The 16,816-nt window shown below is 60.9% G+C and overlaps 1 protein-coding gene and 1 long non-coding RNA gene across 3 annotated transcripts in view; both read left to right on the plus strand.

Moving 5' to 3' along the window:
- Positions 1 to 252: 252 nt before the first annotated feature.
- LOC131422319 (uncharacterized) lies at positions 253 to 6,546 on the plus strand. The gene is made up of 3 exons (XR_009224061.1): positions 253 to 627; positions 3,519 to 3,613; positions 4,465 to 6,546. It is a non-coding gene; the product is annotated as an uncharacterized LOC131422319 (long non-coding RNA).
- Positions 6,547 to 15,877: 9,331 nt separating this feature from the next.
- Positions 15,878 to 16,816, plus strand: part of PDGFA (platelet derived growth factor subunit A) — a 32,307-nt gene continuing 31,368 nt past the window's right edge. The window contains exon 1 of one of the 2 annotated variants that reach the window (XM_058569465.1): positions 15,878 to 16,182. The gene's annotated coding sequence lies outside the window, so the exon portion shown is untranslated. Of the gene's footprint in view, positions 16,183 to 16,328; positions 16,685 to 16,816 lie in introns of those variants that run through there. The other variant, XM_058569466.1, reaches the window with a different exon arrangement.

Below are 16,816 nucleotides of genomic sequence, written 5' to 3' on the forward strand. Positions count from 1 at the left end.
GAGGAAAATGCAGCCAGGTCACGGCCTCGAAGGCACGTGGGGGAGCGGAGGGCTTAGCCGAGGGGCCGGAGGGGCCTGGGGCAGGAAGGAGGAGGGACAGCACAGAGACTGTGTGGGGCCCAGCAGGGGCACTGCAGCTCGAGACCAGTCTCTGCTGTCATCACCTGAGGGTAGATTAACCCCGGGACCTCTCCCTCCTCACCCAGCCCCGCCCAGCCCCCTCCCGAGTCCAGCCCCTCGGAAACCTCCAGAACCGGCTCTCCTGGGATAGGCTGCAGAACTGGCCAGGAGCCCCAGCTCCAAACAGGCCTCTGAGGGTGGACGCCTCACGGGAAGTCCTACCAGGCCCCCAAGTGCCTTTGGGGCCCCCCACCAGAGGCTGCAGCCGTTCAAAGGGGGGCCCACCTCCAGCCGAGGGGCCTTCTGAGCACAGTGGGGAGACCTGAGCCTTCGCCCATGTTTCAAACATGGAGAGGCAGGCGGGGCAGGCTCCCCCGCCCCTCAGATGCCTGAGGATGTGTGGGGAGGGGCGACCGGCCTCTGCTCTGAGCACATGGTGGTCGGGGCTCACTTCGTGCGGCCCCCACAGACATCCTGCTGCTGGGCTCTGACCTCCTCCAGGAGCAGGTGAGCGAGGAGGGTGAGGGATGTGGGGAAGAAGAGGGGATCCTCGGGGAGCAGGGTGGGGGGGCAGGGCTGCACGAGGTGAAAGAGGCGGCCTCATATGGACTCCGTCCTCCTCTCAACACCTGTGGGCCACACCCTGTCCAGTCCCCTGTTGAGGCCACGGCCAAGGAAAAGGGGAAGCTGGGCGCAAGCTAGAGGCTGGGAGGGGCGGTGAAGGTGAGCAGGTGAGGGGACTCTGGACAGACCGGTGCCCCGCAGGAGTCCACCACTGGCCTCGACATGAGTGGGTGGTATGCTCGGGAGAGTCCAGTTGCCCCCTCCTCCAGGGAGGCGGCCAGGAACACATGAGGCCCTCGCTCAGCTGCTTTCCATAGTTGGAACCCCGTGAAGAGTGATGACTTGAGGTGCAGAGGAGGGGGGTCTTCTGGCCCATTGGGGAGCCTCTCAGTTCAGCCTGACCTTCGTCACTGTCTGACCTTGAGCAAGTCACTGCCCTGGGCCCCTGGCTAAGAGGGGACGCTGAGAGCTTGCCTTTCCCCTCTGGGAGGAGGTTTAGGGGGAGGTTCTTGAGGACTCCCCTCCCCCTGGCTGGGAAGGCGCCTCCTCCCTCTCCACCCCAACATGCTTGGTGACTGGGAGTCCTGCAGATTCCCAGACTGGTCTCTATTCTCTGGGGCCAGTGGCTGGTCTGGCACAGCCGGGTCAGGAAGTGATGGGCTGGCATTGAGAGAGGAGGGGCGGGGGAGGAGGGAGGAGGGATGGGGGGAGGCGGGGAACTGAAAGTGCATTCCAGACTGATGATGCAGCTCTGCAGCCTGCGGGGGCAGGGGAGGGGAGCAGGCTGAGCCGCCCTTCTCAGGAAGGTCCCCGGATCGGCTCCCCCAGAGGGAGATAAGATGGGTGGGGCCCGGCTGGAAGGAAAATTCCTGGCCTAGGGAGCCCTGCTGCTGGCTGCCATCCTTCAAGGATCCACGCTAATGCCACCTCCTCCTTGAAGCCTTCTCAGATTCCTCCTCGGCCCCCTGGACGGAGGGTCCCTTTGGGGAGCCTGGCTTCATTCTGCTGTCCCGTCACAGGCTGGCCCGGGAAGCCTCGGGGCAGGGTCCAGGCCGGCACTCTTGGTCCCAATCCATCGCAGCTCAGCACACACCTGCTGTGTGCCAGGGCATCTGAGGCGGGGCCTCCCGGACTGCCCACTCTCGCTGGCTGGCCTTCGGGGCCCCTTCAGGACACCCTGGCAGTCGTTTCCTCTGGGCCTGGGTGAGGAAGTTCCCAGCACCCAGGAGCCTCTGGCGGGGCCTGGGCCGGGCTCTGCTACACTAACCTGACAGGCACGGGGCCCTCAGTGCCCTGTTCCTGGTGCTTCCCGTGGCTCAGGACGTTTTCTCCTCAAACATCCCTAGGTGTCAGTACAGTCGCCCCATTTCACAGCCCGGGAGGTTGAGGCTGAGTGAGGTTCAGGACATGCCCGACACTGCTGGGTGGTGAGCCAGGGTCCAGACTCAGGCCTGAGGACTGCCTTCTGCAGGTGGACTCGCCTTTCACCTGCAGGCTGGGCAGGAGGTAGGACAGATGTGTGGGGGCTCCCTCAAGCCCAGAGGATCCTGGGAGTTGTGTGGGTGGGTGTTTTGGAGGGGACCCTTCAGGAGAGCAATAAGCCAGGTTCCCCTGCCACCAGGGTGCATCCCCCTTGCTAAACAAGGCCCCGAGCCTGTCTGCCACACCCAGACCCCCGGTCACTGCTTCCCTCTGCGTCTGGAAGGCTCCGGGGCCCATGTCTTGGAGCCGAGGTGGTTTCTTGGCTCCTGAACTTCTCCTGAGAGGCCGAGGGGGGATCCCGTGCTCAGCCTCTCCCGTGTGCCAGCACCGTGCACAAGCTCATTTAATCCTCCCAATGACCCTAAGTCAAGGGGGGCAGTTGGCCCCCAGGGTGCCCAGGGATCCTCGCTTCTGGTTTTCACTTCCTTGGGTGGTCCCCTCCCACATGGAGTAGGGCTGGTCTGAGTCACCATAGGACATTGTGGGAGTGATGGAGGGGACATCCGAGGACGGGTCGTTGAGGATGCTGCGGCTTCACCTGCTCTGGGGAAGCCGGGCACCTTGTGAGGACGTGTGAGGCAGTCACGAGGAGGAGCCGAGGCCTCAGGCCCACAGCCGTGGAGGAGCCACCTTGGCAATGGCCAGGCCTCCAGTGGCCCCACTGAGAGGACTACCCAGCCGGGCTGCTCCTGTGGTCTTGACCTGCAGAAATGGCGAGGTCATCAGTCTTTGCTGTTGTTTTAATCTCTCGGTTTTGGGGTAAGTTGTTGGGCAGCGATAGAGAACGACAGCAGGTGTTACCTCTCCCAGGAAACGGAGGTCCCAAGTGGATACATGGCTCATCCATGGAACGTGCCAGAAAGAGACGGAGCCCAGATTTGGACCTGGGTTGTCTGGGGGCGGAGCTGCTTATCCAGGACCCCGCTGCTGCTCGGGGTTTCCCATGTCTGACAGGCGCTCCCTGAAGGCCTGTGGGCAGGCTGTGAGGAGTAGAGACCACCACGGCCCTGAAAGGCGGGTGGTTCTGACTCCAGGATCTGCGGGAGGCGGGCCGGACCCCGAGGTCTGCTAATGGATCACTCCTGGGCTCCACTGCGGCTTATCCCCGAGGAGCGCGTCTGCCTTCTGCCCACATCAGCTCTGCCAGCGGGAGGCGGGGTGGGAAGGAGGGAATTATGTATAACCTGTTATCTGCCAGGGAAAAGGCTCTGTGATTCGGGGGAGGGCCCACGACTTGGTGGCGGGGGCGTGGCAGGAGCCGAGTCTCCGTCCCTTAGGACCTGGACTCACCTAAAGCCTGACCCAGCACGTAATCTCGTAATCTCTCACCAGGTGGATGCCCTTTCTTTCAGCATCTTCTGATGGATTTCCCCGCCCCCAGAGCTGTTGAGATAACTCTGGAGAGGAGAAGGACCTGGGCTGTTACCTCTAAAAGGACCACTCCCAGGTGGAGTTGAGAACAGACTGTAGGGAGGGGGAGGTGGGGACACGCAGGATGAAGGACAATTTTCCTGCGAGAAGGGGTGGTGGCTGGGACCAGGATGGTGGCATTGGGGTGGGGACTGGTCAGGGTTCGGAGATGTCTTGAGGGTTGAGTCAACAGGATCTCCTGAGAGATGGGTGGAGGGTGTGGAGACCAAGGCTCAAGGTTGGCTCTGAGTTTGCTGGTCTGAGCAGCTGAGAGGCGAGCGTCCCGGGAACAGGGAGTGCAGGGGGTCTGGGGTCCTTGTCGATTGTATTAAGGTTGACGTGTCCACCGGACGCCCAAGTGGAGGTGCGGAGTGAACAGTTGGACTTATGAGTCTGAGTTCAGGGGAGAGCTCTGGGCTTCAGATCCTGCTGTGGAATTGTCAGCGTGGAGGCGGCCTGGCACCCATGAGACTCGCCAAGTCAGGGAGGGTCAGGTCACCAGGGGAGGGAGAAGGGGATGGGGACGGGCCTCTGGCTTGTCACTGTGAAGGAACTGCGGGAGAGGAGGAGCCGGCAAAGGAGACGCCACTGGGCAGCCTGGGAGGACGCGGAAATGGGGAAGGTGCGGGTCCTGGAAGCTAGTGAAGGAAGCTTGTCGAGGAGGGCGTGACTGCCTGCCTCAAACGCTGCTGTTAAGACAGAAAAGACCTGAGAAATGACCCATGCCTTAGGACCCTGCGCCCCTGGGGATCTTGACAATGGGGGCTAGTGAATTGGATGCAGGAATGGGCATCTAACCCTTTCTGGCCAAGGGGAGCACTCTGAGAAAGAGCTTCCTCAGTGTTAAGAGAAAGCAACGGAAGAATGTTCTTGCTCTTTCTTGCTCAGTGAGAACGAGGAAGCCCAAGCTGCTTCTGGCAGCCGTCTTGTCACCACGAGGGAATCAACTGACAGAAGAGGCTGCAGTAGAGAGGACTACAGAGACACAGAGCTGGATCCTTGATCAGACCTCTCCTGAAGCATGCCTTCTGGAATTCCCAGGAAGATGCCTTGTTGTGCAAGCCAGTTTGGGTTGAGTTTCCCTTCCCTGAAGCTGAAACCATCCAGCTGAGATAGCTGGGCCATCCACAGGCAGGTGACCTCTTCCTCATGCCTTTGTTATGCGTCTCCACCTTCTAGGAGGTCGGCTCCACGGGGACAGGGACAATGTTATTCATGGCTGTGTCTCCGGTGACTGGAATGGGGCCCGCACGTAGTACACAGTAGCTGCATAATAAATGTGTGTCGTTTGATGAACACATCTTAGGGCTATCGACCCAGGAGAGAAAGACAGAGACTCTCTGATAAACAATATCCAGAGTTTCACAATCAGCAGATCTGGAAATAATTCTGGGGACACCAAAGTTTGGGTTTCAGGGTGCCCGATGGTTTATTTTGGATTTCTTGGGGCGAGGGGCACACTGTCACCTTGGCTGCCCTTGAGGCTCTGAGGGGCTGAGCTCAGCACTGTCCAGGGTAAATGGGAGCTGGTGGCTTGGGCGCAGAGGGCCCCAGGGGGCCACCTGGTGTCCCCAAACCCAACAGGCATGGGCTGGTGATGAGTGGGGCCATGCTGCCCGTGGCTGCCCCGCCCAGGGCTCCTGTCGCAGGGCCATCGGGGCACAGGGTGGGGCGCCGTGTGCTGCAGGAGGAATCACTCTGCTGTGTGAGCACCTGCTGTATGCAGGTATGGTGTCTATGCAAACAGCACCACAGACAGCCCTCTCCATAACCGGGCAACAAACCATGGGCTGCATTTTGGCCACATGCCAGGCTCTGCGCTGAGCACTTCTTAGCATTACCATAAGAACCCGAATGGGCAGCTATTCCTGCTTTAATTATCCCCCTATCATCTCTGAGCCCACCCAGAATCAGAGAGGTGAAGCCACTTGCCCAAGGTTACACAGCCAGCAGGGGGCAGAGCCATCCTCGAACCCGGAACTGGCTCTGCCTGGGCCTTGGGCCTGGCTCCTTCCTGCCTATAGTGTAACTGCCCCTCTGACACCCCTGTGGACAGAAGGCCAGCCCGTAGCAGGTGCTCAGGAAGCGGAGGGACCCATATGCCACTCACCCTGTGCCATCCCACCGGAGGGAAGTGCCCGCCTGCAGAGGGGCCATGGGGCCTCCCCACACCCCCAGAGGTGTCCCACAGTCACAGCAGGACAGGGATCAGATTATCTGACAGTACTTTGCTCTCTCCTGTTGAGAAAAACAGCCACAGATGAGAACGGCCTCTCCAGCAGTGCAGACAGGGAGGGAAGATCACCCACTGCTGTGCCCAAACCCCCTCATCAGGAGGGCAGGTGGCAAGGCCCCAGGGAGGAGGACATTGTCAGAACCACTCAGAGCAGAGGTGTGAGCCCCGAATTCCAACGCGCTCCCTCCCAGGGTGCTCCACTGGCTGGAGTCAGAGGTTGCCCAGCCAGAGCAGAGCAGCCCTCTCAGGCAGGCCTGTGCAGGGAGGAGGCGTGGGGGTTGCATCTACCTGGAGGGCTGAGGGCAACCTAAGGAGTCCTGGGCATTGGGTCCCCTGGCCAAGTGGAACACTGTGTCCCCCACACCTGGCCACAGTCAGCGTCCCAGATTGGACCAGTGAGATGCAGTCTTGAAGCTCTGAAAAGTTAGGGGCTGGGAGGGTGTTAGGCGGGGGCTGCTGGCCGACATCTTCCTCTGTGGAAAAGTGGAAGATGAAGGCCGAGGCCTGGTTCTGAAGACGTGCTGAGCGTCTTGATCCAGCCACACCTGAAGCTGATCACTCCTAAGCTGGGCAGTTACATGGACCAACACCTTCTCCTGTTTCCTTGGGCCACTTTGAGTTGGGCTCTTGTCACAACAACCGAGAGTCCCGATGTCTACAGAATTGGAAGGTGGGGGTGGGCTGTGACTTCTCTTCCTGCCTGGAAACTGTCACAGATGGAGAAATGACAGGGAGTGGGGGCTCCTGACCCAGGACTTCCCTGACAGGACACAGGCGTCTCCCTGCCTGAACCCCCTCCCTCTGAGCTCCCAGGCCAGGGCTGCCGTGGACGTGGGCATTTCCAGGTCTTGTCTGAGGTCAGGGACAGTCCTACACGCGCAGGGGAGGCTGGGAAGTCCTGCCTGGCTTAAAACATCTGTGCGCACTGGGGTCCAGGTGCCTTCCCCTCTCGTTCATTCCCTCCGCCCGCCCTCCCTTCCCTCTCCCCATTCCTGGGCCTTGATGGAAACTGGAAAGACGGTTGCTGCCTCCCCTCTTCCTCCCCAGGCCTGCTGGTCTTAGAGAAGCTGCACTCCGTCCCCGGAAGCTGGTGCTTCCCCGCCGGGGCTGGCCCGCCTGCATGTGGGAGTCTCTCCCAGAAGAAAGTCATTTGCCCCAGACCTCACTTGGCCCTGGAAGGCAGAGGTGGGGAGGTCCAGTCCGTCCTTAGCTGGGAGGACCCCCGCCCCCAGGAAGAGACCCCAAGTCACACCCCCCAGCCCAGACCAGCCTGGTCTCCGCCCCAGACGCCAGCCCTCCAGGCCGTGGCCCTGCCTTCCCTCTGCCACCTGGGCATTGGTGCCTGCACCCTCCAGGCTCCCAGGGCGGGCGGGAATGGGGCCAGGCGGATGGCAAGGCTGCTGGGGGTGGGGGTGGGGGCAGACGCAACAGCTGAGGGGCCCCCACGCGCTCGGCACTTTTTACATCACTTCTGCCTTTTCTTCCCACCACAACCCTGGAATAGAAGGATCATTGTCCTTGTTCTCCCAGATGGGGAAACTGAGGCTTGGAGCCACAATGTGAGCTGTCCAAGGTCACAGAGTCAGCAAGAGGCCAAGTCTGAAGCCAGGCTCAGGTGGCCCTGGGATGGCTGTCTGGGAGCTGGCCAGTGTGGATGAGGGAGCGGCACCATCGGCCTCACCTCCACCCAGGCCTCACCTCCATCCAGGCCTCATGTCCCGCCAGGCCTCACCTCCCCCCAGGCCTCACCTCCATCCATGCCTCATGTCCCGCCAGGCCTCACCTCCCCCCAGGCCTCACCTCCATCCATGCCTCATGTCCCGCCAGGCCTCACCTCCCCCCAGGCCTCACCTCCTCCCAGGCCTCAACTCCATCCATGCCTCATGTCCTGCCAGGCCTCACCTCCCCCCAGGCCTCACCTCCACCCAGGCCTCCCCTCTACCCAGGCCTCACCTCCCCTCAGGCCTCACCTCCTCCCAGCCCTCACTTCCATCCAGGCCTCACTTCCATCCAGGCCTCCCCTCCTCCGCCCAGGCTTCACCTCGCCTCAGGCCTCACCTCCATCCAGGCCTCATGTCCCGCCAGGCCTCACCTCCCTCCAGGCCTCACCTCCTCCCAGGCCTCACCTCCCCCCAGGCCTCACCTCCATCCAGGCCTCATGTCCCGCCAGGCCTCACCTCCCCCCAGGCCTCACCTCCACCCAGGCCTCACCTCCCCCCAGCCCTCACTTCCAACCAGGCCTCACTTCCATCCTGGCCTCCCCTCCGCCCAGGCTTCACCTCGCCTCAGGCCTCACCTCCACCCAGACCTCACCTACGCCGAGGCCTCACCTGGGCAATATCGTTCACTCAGAGGGAAGTTAAGGCCCACACAGGGAGGGGACCTGCCCACCCCCAGCCCAGGCCATGGCTTCTGATGCCTGAACGTCTCTTTTGAAATAGAAATGACAGTTTCTTAGACAAGTAATGTTAACCCACCACAGACCACCTGGATGTGGAATGAAAAGAAGACCTCCGAGCAGCCCCGGGCTCTGGCCCCACCATGGACCATGTCACGTCTCTGCTCATGCTCAGACCACCTGGGAGCCCAGAACGCGGCGTGGGAACAGCAAGCAAACGTCAGGACGCATCCCCAGCATTCCCACAGGATTGGAAACGGTCCTCCTAGCCATCCCGCGAGTAGACAGTGTCCAGCAGTAGGAGAAGGGCTATGGAAACATTTCTACACACACCTGGGATTTTAGGTTATTTCCAATTTCTGCAACTTCAAATCCTGCTGCTGTGAACGCTGTGAGGACATGGCCATCCTGTGTTTGGGTCATTTCTTAGGCTGAGCGCCCAGACCTGGGACTGCAGGCTCAGGGGCCATGGCCACTTCTACTGCTCTTGATGCCAAGGGGCCCCAGGTCTGCCTGTGCCCATGGCAGCCCTGGGTCAGCAGTGTGTCCCCCAGACACAGACCTCGATTTGAGTCGTGTTGTTGACTGGCAGTGAAGTGAAGTGTCCTCCATCGCTGGTCCCTGGCTGGGACTCTTCTCTTGTGTGTTGTCCCTGGTTTTCTGATGAGAGAACGTGAACAAGACCCTGGTAGACAGATGTGTTGTTAAAATTTGGTGAATATACTTATTCTGTGCAGATAAAAAGTGCACGGGGAACACAATGACAACACATAACTGAAAGATTCCATTTGTCAGGCTTTTAAATTTTACTGTATGTTTTAAATTTCCCCACTGTCAAATCCGATGGTCTTTTTTTAACTTAAAAATGTGAGATATAACACTCCTCCTAGTTTTTTATTTGTGATTTGTTCTCTGCCTTCTAGAAGTTTGGTAAACTATGGGAAAACTAAAATAGGAACTAGCATTTTTTCATAACTTTTTATTTGGAAAAATTTCAATCTTACAGAAAAATCATAAGAATAGTACAATGAACAGCTGTCTACCGTTCACCTCGATTCACCTGTCACCCACTTTCTCCATCTGTGCTCTGTTATCTTCCATCTATCAACTATCTATCCATCCCTCCATCCATCATCCATCCATCCATCCATCATCCATCCATCCATCCATCATCCATCCATCCATTCATCCATCATCCATCCATCCATCCATCATCCATCCATCCATCCATCCATCCATCATCTATCATCTATCTATCATCTCTCTCTCTCTCTCTCGTCATCCTCTATCTTCCACCTATGTATGTACGTACATATGTATGTATGTATGTATGTATCATTTATACATCCCCCCACCACCCCCAACGATTTGAAAATAAGCTGCAGACATAATGACACTTCACCCCAGGACCATGGCATCTCCCAAGAACAAGGAAGTCCCTCTGCGTCACCATCACACCATCACCACACCCAGAGGAGTTAACTGCGATACAGTAACATTTCTCCTGTGGCCCTCGTTACGTCCTTTGAGCTGTTAGCTGGTCCGGACGTAGGAGCCAGTCAGTCATCAGGCAGTGCATGGAGCTGTCCCATCTTGCTCGTCTCCTTTAGTCTAGAACACCCTCCCTCTGACGTTTCCTTCACGACAGTGACAGTGACAGTCCTGATGGGTCAGGACGGGAGTTGTGCGGACTCTCTCTCAACCCAGGTGTGTCCCTTGCCTCCTCAAGATCAGCTCAAGACTAACCACTTTTGGCAAGAGCACTGCAGGTGAGGGTGCATCTCCTCGCATCACGCCAAGACGCACACGGCGCGAGTTTGCTCCTAAACAGTTTTTAACGACTTAATTTCTTAATCCATCTGAAATGTGTTTAGTGTCGGGGTAAAATGTCAGGATTTCATCAGGTTGTTTTTCTAAACCATTTCAGTGGCATTTCATAAACAAGTGTCTTCCTCTATAACAGCCTTTTCTGGGCTCTGAGTTCCGATCCGTTAGTCACATGAGGCCACACTGTGCTGTTCATTGTGGCTCTGTAATATGTTTTATCTTCCTCCTCAGACTCACACCCCCCTGGCTCTTCTTCATTCTAGAAGTTTCTGTGCTCTCCTCGAACACCTCCCATCCAAGGAGGTACTGCCTCCCCGATGAGGAAGCCTTGTCCATTGGGCTGGCCTATGCTTCTGGAGGATGGGATCTCACCATCTTCCCTCCGGGAGGCATGGGAGGCCAGCCGGCGTGTTCCCAGCCAGCCCCACACTCTGACCTCTGCCTGGGGGGTGAGTCCTGTCAAAACCTCATGGCTAAGGGGGACTGTAGCCCCTGCCACCCCATCCACAGTAACGGACCCAAGAGAGACAGGGCCTGCGGGCAGCACCCTGGGAAAGAGGTGTGGGATTGGCTCGGGTTCCAAGAGACGCCTCAGGCTGGTGCCTGCCCCATTCTTGGAATCACATCCAGGACGCAGGAACTTGGCCATGAGTCCTGAAGACCCTGGGAAGCCAGAAGAGGAAGGGGGACTTGCTGCTTGGCCTGGGAGGCTGACAGGCTGGGGCTGGTTGTCAAACTGCCTGTTTATGCTGTGTACATGTTGTGTTCCCCCAAAGCCCTTCAATGGCTCCATCCCCCAAGAATAAAATCCAAATCCCTTACTTCCATCCCAAGGCCTTCGTGATCTGCCCCTGCTGCCTACCTCTCCCAGCCCATCTCCTCCTACCACCCACCCTGTTCCTTGAACAAGCCAAGCTGGTTCCTGCCGCAGGGCCTTTGCACCTGCTGTTGTTGTCTCTGCCTAGAATGCTTGATCTGGACCTCCTCACGACTGGCTCCTCAAATAGGCCTTCCTGACTACCTCCGAAATACCTTGCTGAAATAGTGTATTTGTCACTTGTTTATCCAGTCACTTGTTTATCCATTCCCCTGAGAGACCATGAGCTCAGGAGGGCTGTATCCCCAGTGCTTCGCACAGTGCCTGGCACACAAATACTTGTCAAGTGAATATTTCTTACAGCAGCCCCTGAGCTGGCTGTTTCCCAGAGGAGGGAGCTGAAGCTCCACGATGCCCAAGTCTGCTCAAGGTCACACAGCTGGTGAGCCGGGTGGGGGTTGGGGGGAACTGACCCCAGCTCTGCTGGTCTCCAGAGTCTCTGAGGTTTCCAGGGCTCTGCTGTCTTCCAGGCAGGAGGCAGCCCCCCAACCTGCTGGCTCTATGGTATAGACATGAACTCCGGGTGTCTTGACTAGCATTGTCCAGTAGAGACATCATTTGAGCCACATATGGCATTTTAAATTTTCTAGTAGCCGCATTAAACAAAGGAAAAACAAACAAGTGAGATGAATTGTAATCACAGTTTATTTAACTCAATTATCAAAAATGTTATCCTTTCAACATGTAATTAATATAAAAATTACCAATGAGAAATTTTACCCTCTTCACTTTCACACGGGGTCCTTAAGGGCGGTGTGTGTTTTGCACGCACAGCACATCACGATTCGGACCTGCCACATTTCGAATGCCCAGTGGCCACATGGGGCTAGTGGCTCCTGCACTGGACAGCGTAGCCCTAGCCTTCATTTCCTGAAGCCACCAAGCGTCCCTGAACGTAGATCTTCACCCACAAAACAGTCACAAATGATTGTGAGCTCAAAGCTTTTTTAAACTCCATTTCTGCTGGTGTATTTAAAGAAGAGAATACAAATATTTAATAGGGAAGTAAAGAGAACACTAAGAACGCCTTCCCGGCCTGCTGGCGGCCTTATCTCCCCTTCTGGGGAGCCTGAACTGGAAAGGCCTGATCCCTCGCACGGGGCCTGGGGCGGCCTGAGATGATGACTTAATTAACACCTGCACAGGCACTTTTGATCTTCAAGGAGCGGTGCCCACTCGGTTGAGGCTACTCCAGGATTAACTGCCCTGAACTGAGAAAGCCTTGCCTAGAGATAAAGGGGAAGGTGGTGTTTCGTCACTACAAATTGCTCTGAAATCTGCTCTGGCACCTACCAGAGGGCTGGGTGTGGATGCCCAGCTGGCCTCCACCTGCACCACCCGGGAGCAGGCAGCTGGGCAGCTGAGCCCTTGGCCTGGGGCACCTCGGCCCTGCAGGGGTGTGTGTCTGTGTATGTACACACGTGTGTGTGTCTGTGTGTGCATGCACGTGCGCACTGCTCCTGCTTTTCCTGGCGGAGGGAGGCCCACCGATGGGACAGACAGCCTTGCATGGGGGTTATCGGCCCCCATTCTCCAGGGCAGATTAGGAATGCACCACACCAATAAGGCCAATGTCAAGGGGCAGAGGGCAGCCAGAACTTGGGTGCGCCCCTCCCATCCCCCTGCAGCTTGGGACTGGGGATCAGGTGGGCGTGAACTCCAGTCTGGTGCCTTTATTGCCGGTGGGCCACACATCCTTCTGTGAACTGTGGGACAAATGTGTCATGAGTAACTCCCTTGGTGTATTAATAGGGCTGGCACAGTGGGGCCCACACTGTGGGGAGCCGACCTCCTGCTCTGGGGACTGTGCCACTCAGCAGCTCTGGGACTGGGGCCAATGGCCTGATGTCCTGGCATCCAAATGCTCCCAAAAGCTCCCTCCGTGGAACGGGAGCTGGGACAGGTCTCCACACCTGGGGGTTCGCTGGGTGAAATGAAATCAGTCAGGGCCCTGGGGGCTCAGTGGATGTCAGTCACCACTCCCACCGCGAAATAGCGATAAGGACAGCAGTAATGGAGCACCGACTGGTGCCAGGCTGCAGGCAGGCACGGGCAGACACCGCAGACCAGGAATGGGTGAGGTGAGTTTTAGGGTGACATGCTGCCTGCTCACCACACAACGTGCCGGGCTCGGCGACAGATCCTTCATAAAGGCAGGTGGTGCTCTCCAGCCCCTCACCCCGCTCTGAGGAATGGCCATGGCCCTCCCAGCTCCGCCCATTGCGGGGTCACGGGCAGTGCTGAAGGGAACTAGCTGCGCGGCGGCCCCCTCTCCGCCTGTTTGGAACACCTGACTCACCTTAATTACGGGCCTGCAGGCACGTCGGGGCGCGCCCGCGACTCCCGAGATAGCCCGGAAGCCCCAGCTCCGGGGGCGACCGGACATCGCGGGCCGCCAGGTGCACCTTCGCCCCCACCAGCGCCTCCCCACCTGGAGATCCCCGCAGCGCCCCCTTTTTCCGTGGCGCCCTCGGGCTGGTCTCGCGGCGCCCGCAGCCTCCCGGGGACGCGCGCCCCCGTAGCCTGGGGCCAGAGGGGTCGGGGGGCCCGTCTCTCCCTCCCGCACAAATAGGGGTGTCGGTCGGGGGGCCCGCGCCTCGGTCTCCCGGCCTGGGCGTGGATGCCCCGCAGAGCCTGGGACGCCGCGCCCACGCGCTCGAGCTCGGCCGCCCGCGCCTCCCGACTCCAGGGTATATTTAGCCTCATTATCAATGTTTGCAGCGAACCGTGTGAACCGCCTAATAGCGGCTGGAAGTGAAACTCGATTCCCAGGCAGAAGGAAGCACGTGATCACGACTGGTCAGCAGGGATCACAACAGGGGGCTGGCAGGTGCAGTCGCCCCCACGCGCCCGGCCTCCGGACCTACTGTCCCCTCTCGGCACCGAGCATCCGAAACCCACCTCCAGGGGCCGAAAGGAGGGAGGCTGGAGTGTGAATGCGCGGGGTGTGGAGGAGAGGAGCCCAGCCAGGAGGGAGGCCACGGGGCGTGGGTTCTTACCCAAATTGGTGACCTCTTGGTCAAGTCGGTCCTCCAGTCTCCATTTCCAGGTCCTGGAAACAGAGTTCCTAGGGACCAGTTTCTTCCGAGGATCCAGGGGAAGGTGGGGCGTGTGGGGTCAGGGACGTCCCTGTCGCACCCAGGGCGGGCCTCGGTGCTCGCACGCGCGTCGTGCCCTGAGTCTCCCCCAAAGGCGGCTGTCGCGCGGCTGCAGAGGTTCCTGCCACCCTCGTGCGGCCGCTGTTGTCGTGGTCGCTATGACGACGTGCCGCGGTTTTATTTTTAATAGCGGCCGGCGATTAGGAGGCCCGCGCCGCCCCCCGCAGCTCTCCAGGCCTCGCCCTGCTCCCCGCCCTCGCTCTGGCCTCAGACTCCCTTCGAGGACGCCCCCCTTCCGCGTCCGCACATCTCCCTTCCTGGCCCCAAGCTCGAACTGGGCGCTTCTGAAATGCCAGGCTGGGAGGGGCGCAGAGGGAAGCACCCACCCAGGCCTGCTCAGAGGTGTTTCGGACCCCCAGGAACCGGAGACCCTCTGTGCAGAGGTTGGAAGTGGGAGGGCTGTGTGTGCTGTTCCTAAACACAACCGACTTGTCCTCCTTCATTCCCATACCCACTATCAAACCGAGTCTTTTAACCCCAAAGAAGTGTCCTCGGGTCTCCTCTGCCCCCGAGGAATCCGAGGCTCAACGGGCTGTGACGGCAGTCAGCTCTCCGGATGACTAGGGGTGGCTCGGACCCGTGTCCAGCCCGGGTCCCGGCGGTGCGCGTTTGGCCTCCTTCCAGCGGTCTCCCTCTCCGGAGCAATAGGAGGTTCCACCTGGACAGACAAGACTGGCTCTCACGTGCTTCTAGACGTTTCCAAGTTTTCCCTGGTTATGCTTCGGTCGTTCATTCTGACCGCCGGGGGAGCCCGCTGACAGCGGAGGTCGCATGGTGGGGCTGCGGCCTGGGGGAGGCAGGGCCGTGGGGGCTGCAGGTGTGTGAGGCACGTGGAAGGGCACTGTAGACCCGGGCCCTCTAGGAACCGCAGGAGAGGCCCCCTCCCCGCCTCCCCAGGTATTTGCGGGAAGGTGAGCACCCCCGAAGCGCCCTTGAAATGCCAGAGCCGGCTGGGCCCGGGATGAAAGACCGCCCGCGGGCTGCTCCTTTACTGCCTGTGTGTGGTGGGAGGGCAGCCGGCGGGGGCGCGAGTCTAATCTACAGGATGGGGCCGCTGGGGGCGGAGGGCCCGGCCGGGCGGAATTCTCGGCACCCACCCACCCACCCGGGCGTCTCTTGGCCTCCAGGGACCTCGGCCGTCTAGCTTTGGGGTCGCATGGCCAGTCTAGGCCTGGTACTCGAGCGACCCGCCGCTGGGGTCCGATCCCACCTGGTCCAGGCAGGCAAGATCTGTCCAGCCCAGGTGCACCTGCCCTTACGTGGCGGGGGAGCGGTCCGGCCCAGCTCAGGCCTCGGCCTCCCGAGCGTCGCTCCCCCGCACCGCCTCTGTGCCGCGCCTCGGCCGGAGGTGGCGCTCTGTGCGCCCAGCGGATCCCGGAGAGGGAGGCTCAGACACGGGGTTCCTCACGAGCGGCTCCTTTCTGTTCCTTCCCTTCCACCCTCGCGAGTTCTCCCGGCTTAGGCCGCGGCCCGGTCTTCCACGAGGGACTGGGGACTTGGGGACTCGGGGCCCTAGGGTGGGGACGAGGCACGCTGCAGCCCCCTCCTCCGACCTGGGCGCTCTCCTCTCTCGGAATGTGGGTGGAGGCCTCATCCAGACGCCCCGGGCACCGGATTCTGGGCGGGGGCGCGTGGCGGCCGCCAGGTGAGTGCCCCAGACGCGCCCCTAGACCCGCCCCACCTCCCACCGGAGACTCACTCCCCTCCTTTTACGGAGAAGGGGAGGCAGGGGCCCTGGATGCGAATCGTGGAAAGAGGCCCGAAAGCCGGGGCGGGGGGCGGGGGCCGGCCGCTTTTGCCCTTTTTGGCGTAGCAGCTCTGGGCGCTGCCCTCTGCCGCCGCTGAGGCCCGAGAGAGGCGAGCCGGCAACGGTGGAGCTTCTGCGGCGGCCTCCTCCCCTCCCCGTCCGGTGCCGCAGGACTGCAGCTGGCACGGGGGGTGGGCAAGCTCGAGGGAGGGGCGCGCGGAGCCCCGGCGACCGTGCTCGGAGCCGGGTGCCGCTTTGATGGATTTCACTGCCCGCGTGAGCGCGTGTGTGTGCTCACTGCGGCGGCGGCGGCGGAGGCGGCCGGGCCCTGCCCGGCCCCTGCGGCCCCCGCGCGCTTCCGAGGTGCGGGTCCGGGGCCCGGAATCCGGGGGAGGCGAGGGGGAGGGGGCGGGGGGAGGGGCGCGGTGGCGGCGGCGCTATAACCCCCTCCCCGCCGCCGGCCGGCTCCACACGCGCGCCCTGCGGAGCCCGCACAACTCCAGCGAGCCGGGCCTGCCCGCGCCTCCTTCTCCTCCTCGTCTCCCGGCGGTGGCAGCGGCTCCGGCGCGGCCCTGCGCCTGCCCTCAGGCCCGCGCGGCCAGGCCCCGCGCGGCCGCGGGCGCTGCCCGGCTCGGGCCGGCGGAGGGCGGAGCGCGGCGCCGGAGCCGAGGGCGCGCCGCGGAGGGGCGCACGCAGGCCGCCGGGCCGCGCCGTGCTGGGCCGCGCCGTGCTCGGCCGGGCGCGGCGGCGAGAGGAGGCCGGAGGCGAGCGCGGGGCCGGCGGTGGGCCCGGGGACCGTCCGCAGCCCGCAGCCCGCGGGGAGAGCGCGAGCCCGCGGCCGGGGCCCGGCCGGGCGTCCAGACAGGTGATGGGTGGTGCGGCGGCGGCGGCTCCAGCCTCGCTCCGGGGTCCCTCTCGGGGCTGATGGCCGCAAATATGCAGAATTACCGGCCGGGTCGCTCCTAAAGACAGCGCCGGGGAGCGAGCGCGGCGGCGG

The sequence above is a fragment of the Diceros bicornis genome, chromosome 26 (genome assembly GCF_020826845.1).
Source record: "Diceros bicornis minor isolate mBicDic1 chromosome 26, mDicBic1.mat.cur, whole genome shotgun sequence".
Classification (NCBI taxonomy): domain Eukaryota; kingdom Metazoa; phylum Chordata; class Mammalia; order Perissodactyla; family Rhinocerotidae; genus Diceros; species Diceros bicornis.